Source organism: Elephantulus edwardii, unplaced genomic scaffold (genome assembly GCF_000299155.1).
Source record: "Elephantulus edwardii isolate Elephantulus edwardi_28Jun2011 unplaced genomic scaffold, EleEdw1.0 scaffold00008, whole genome shotgun sequence".
Taxonomy (NCBI): domain Eukaryota; kingdom Metazoa; phylum Chordata; class Mammalia; order Macroscelidea; family Macroscelididae; genus Elephantulus; species Elephantulus edwardii.
The window spans coordinates 18,968,727-18,972,970 of NW_006399758.1; the positions used below are offsets into that span (position 1 = coordinate 18,968,727).

At 37.7% G+C, this 4,244-nt stretch overlaps 1 pseudogene; it reads right to left on the bottom strand.

The window, feature by feature from the left end:
• Window positions 1–2,484: 2,484 nt before the first annotated feature.
• On the bottom strand, window positions 2,485–3,115 carry LOC102849945 (annotated as a pseudogene).
• Window positions 3,116–4,244: the final 1,129 nt, after the last annotated feature.

Here is a 4,244-nt window from a genome sequence, read left to right on the forward strand (position 1 = left end):
TGAATTCAACACTTAAGCTTATAAAATTATTTTTTTATCAGTGATGGTTTCATTTGATAATATTTCTATAAGTACAGCACTTACCTATGATTATAACCTAAACCAAAGGTTCATGGCCCTCAGTGTGGTCCCTTTACTGACAGAAGGCCAATTATATTCTCGTGGCACATTAAGTGAGTTTGTGGGTGCCCTGGTAGAAGGTCAAAAGAAAATGCAATTACCTCAGTGCATTTATCACAATGGCATAGCTGAGAGCTGAGAAAATGATTGGAACAACATCTCAAAGCAAAGTAATTTGATTTTAAAAATCAGATATGTGTTTTTATGTTAGATAATGAACTGAGAAAGATAAAACAAGGGTTATAAGAAGAAAACTTATGTCAAACTTTAATAGATAATAATTTGGTTTAACTATCTCAGTGTTTCATGGTGGTGGTTACAAGATTACATATTTAGTTCAGATTCATATTTTCAGTAAGAAGAATTTTCCAGTTAGAGACTAATAATGAGGCCTGGGCATATCTGAAGCTGAATTCTTCTAGAGTTCTCAGTCTTTATGGGCTCCTTGGATGGCAAGGTTTAAAGAAATCACTCAAGTCTAACTTAAAGAATGAATACCAAAGCTCTTTGTTCCCTAAAATGAAACTTCTGCTTTATTAAATGTGAGCATCATATTTTTTTTTTAATCAGAGGTTTTTATAGGAAGGCTTTGATTTTTATTTGCATATGACAGAGCTTCTCTACAGAATGTTAGTGAATTGAAAGTTTTGAAGAAATCAGTTTACTGGATTGTTTCACGTTCATCTAGTAAAATCAAAGACATGTTGAAACAAGCTCTTTGTTAAGGAAAGGCAGAATTCAAACCCAAACCAGTCCCCATCATGTCAACTCAGACTCATGGAATATATATATCAGAGTAGAATTGGTTTTTGAGTTTACAATGGCTGAATTTTCATAATTAGAGGGTCAAATTTCTCTTCTGAGATAGCTCAGGGCAGAGTAAAACCACCCACTTTTTGATTAATAGCAAGATGTAGTAAACCATTCAAAGAGCAAATCAGATTTAGGGGAAAAGGAAAATATTTTAAAAACCCAAGAAATCCATGTGTTTGGGGAGTAGCAGATGATAGAGTAATGCAGAGTGAAATTTGAGAGACTTTCATATTGAGTATTACGGATACGCTTTGTTTGGTGTGGGGCAACAAGCTGGGCTTATCTTGCTGGCTGCTGGTAACACAAATCTTGACCACTGGTGATGGGAACATGCTCATTGAGTGTCACAGACACGTAAAAGGTAACAAACCTGTTGTTGAATCAGTTCTGACTTATGGAGAACCCACATGTTAGATAGACTTGATAGAGTTTTCCTGGCTGCAATCTCTACACATGCAGTCCGCCAAGCTTTTCTTTCATAACACTCCTGGCTAGGTTCAAACCACCAACATTTAGGTTAATGTTGCTGTTGTTGTTAGATGTTATTGAGTAATAGCTGATTCATAGAGACCCCATGTACAGCAGAAAGAAACATTGCCTGATCTTGGCCTATCCTTATAATCAACTACCGTGTTTGAGCTTATTGGTCAAGTGACTATATAAACCCATCTTGTTGAAGATCTTCCTTTTCTTGATACCCCTCTATTTTATCAAGCATGGTGTCTTTCTGCAGATAGTGATCCTTCTTAATGGCATACCCTAAGAATTTCGAATATTTCTATTCCACTCTGTTAGGGACCTGCTGTCCTCATCCATCTCAGAAAGGTTGGGAGGCACTACTTAGTTCTGATCTCAAGATTGTGTGGATGATGAAGTTTGCATGGTCCATTAGTTCTTCTTCTTCTTTTTTTTTTTTTAAATTGGTTTTAATGCAATCACTTGTGTATAGCTTGCCTTATAACCTCAAATACAATTGTGCAATACCATAATTTATATCATCTTTGGACCAATTGTTTCTATGCATCTTTGTTTTTCTTTCCTCTTCTTTTCTCTGGATGAGGAGAGACAGATAGACCTACCTTAGTTAGTTTCTCACAGCTTTCAAGACCCCAGTCACTACTCACCCAAATAGAATGTAGAACATTGTCTTTGTGAACTGTGTTTTGCTGTCTGGCTTTCTTTGGAATGTTATCCATGATTTGTTATAGTCTACATAGTACAATGCCTTTGAATAGCTAATAAAACACATGTAAACATCTTTCTGGTATCCTGTGTTTTCAATCAAAATCCATTTGTTTTCTGCAACTATATTGTTCTTTCAATTCCAGCTTGAATTTCTGGCAGTTTTCTATGTAAGTACTGTTGTACCCATTTGTAAATTGGGCTTGCGGATTTTTTTTTTTTGCCTCAAAAAGTGACACTTATTCAAAGGGGGGGAGGGAAAAAAAAAGACAAGATGTCCATCCCTTGGCTCCCTTCCCTCCCCCCTCCTGCTCCAGCCCTCCAGGATTAAACCCTGGGCCAGGGCTATAGCAGGACAGATGGCCCCTTTCAGATGAGGTCAGCAACACTGAGGGGCATTTCCTCAATGGAGGTGTTAGAGAAGGTCTCAATGTCTCGAAGGGTCCTCTTGTCTTCTTCTGTCACCATGTTAATAGCCACACCCTTACGGCCAAAGCGCCCACCACGTCCAATTCTGTGAATGTAATTTTCCCTGTTGGTGGGAAGGTCATAGTTTATGACTAAAGAAACTTGATGTACATCAATGCCTCTGGCCAGTAGGTCAGTAGTGATGAGAACTCTGCTGGAGCCAGAACGGAACTCCCTCATGATCACGTCTCGTTCCTTTTGGTCCATATCTCCATGTATGGCAGAGACGGTGAAATTCCGGGTATGCATTTTTTCGGTGAGCCAGTCAACCTTCCTTCGGGTGTTAATGAAGATGACGGCCTGTGTGATCGTTAATGTTTCGTACAAATCACACAGTGTGTCCAGCTTCCACTCCACGTTCCACATTGATGTAGAATTGGCGGATACCCTCCAGAGTCAGTTCTTCCTTCTTGACAAGAATCCGAATGGGGTCCCTCATGAACTTCTTGGTCACTTCAAGCACATCAGAAGGCATTGTAGCTGATAACAAAACTACCTGGGTGTTGCTGTTGAGCTTCTGGAATATGTCATAGATCTGGTGCGGATTTTTTTTTCTTGTTTATTCTGCCAAATCTCAGTGCTGTTGAGTTGATTTAGACTCTTAGCAAACCTCCATTGGGTTTCTGAGGCTAAAAATATATATGGGAGGAGATTGCCCATCATTTCTCCTGCAGAGCAACTGGTGGGATTTCATTGCTGACTTTTCCTTAGCAGTTAGATATGTATGCCTGCAGGGTTCCATAATAAAACCAAGGGGTAATGATTTCTTCACAAAAACACAATAGATATTTTGCCTTTTGTAACTGCCTCCTCCAGAAACTTTCTAAATGACATGCAATACTGCAAAATATGGGTATAGGTTTGGTGATGATGCTAAGAAGTCATGACAGTGTTTGCTTATAAATATTGCAGTTTTGTTGTGGTTATGTGCTGTTGAGTCAACTACAACTCATAATGATCCTATGAACAGTAGCTCTGAACTCAATATTGTTACATTTGTATATGTAAATGTTTATATTTGAGGCATTCATGGATCACAAATAAATATATATATTTAAGAAAAATACTAAAATGCTATATTTTAAAAAATCCTGAAATTGATAAAAATTCAAATAAAGTATTTCACTAAATGTTCTTTCTTTGTTGTGTCACAGTGGGTCCTGTGAATCTCCAAATTGGATGTCTTTCCAGGCTCTGTGAAGGAACAGCCTAGAGAAGCCTATTCAACTACATTACATCTGTAGCAGGCTTTTCTACTTAAAATTCCTTCCTGTGTTGATTGTTGTATTTCCCTTTCTAACAAATTTTCTTTACGTCTCAGGAGATTCTGTTTGTTAAATCAGAGGTCATCTCTCATGGAAGCATAATCATATTGTCTACCATCTGTGTTTCTGATCTTTTTTTCCAGAAGAGTACTCATTTTAATTTGTCTCTTGAGTTTCAAAAATCTCTGAGAGTTCTCCATTGTCTCTTTGTGATTGTGTACTCACCTACTTATACTTTCTTTCCATTATTGCTGTTTCTCTAAGCTCATCATCCTTTCTGGTTCTTTCCCATGGCTTTTTATCTGTTTATACAGTTTGTCATGTTCTTGGTTATCATCTAATTTGGTACTCGGTCACTTAGAACTGAGTCACTGAGTTACTTCCTTCTCTTAAATA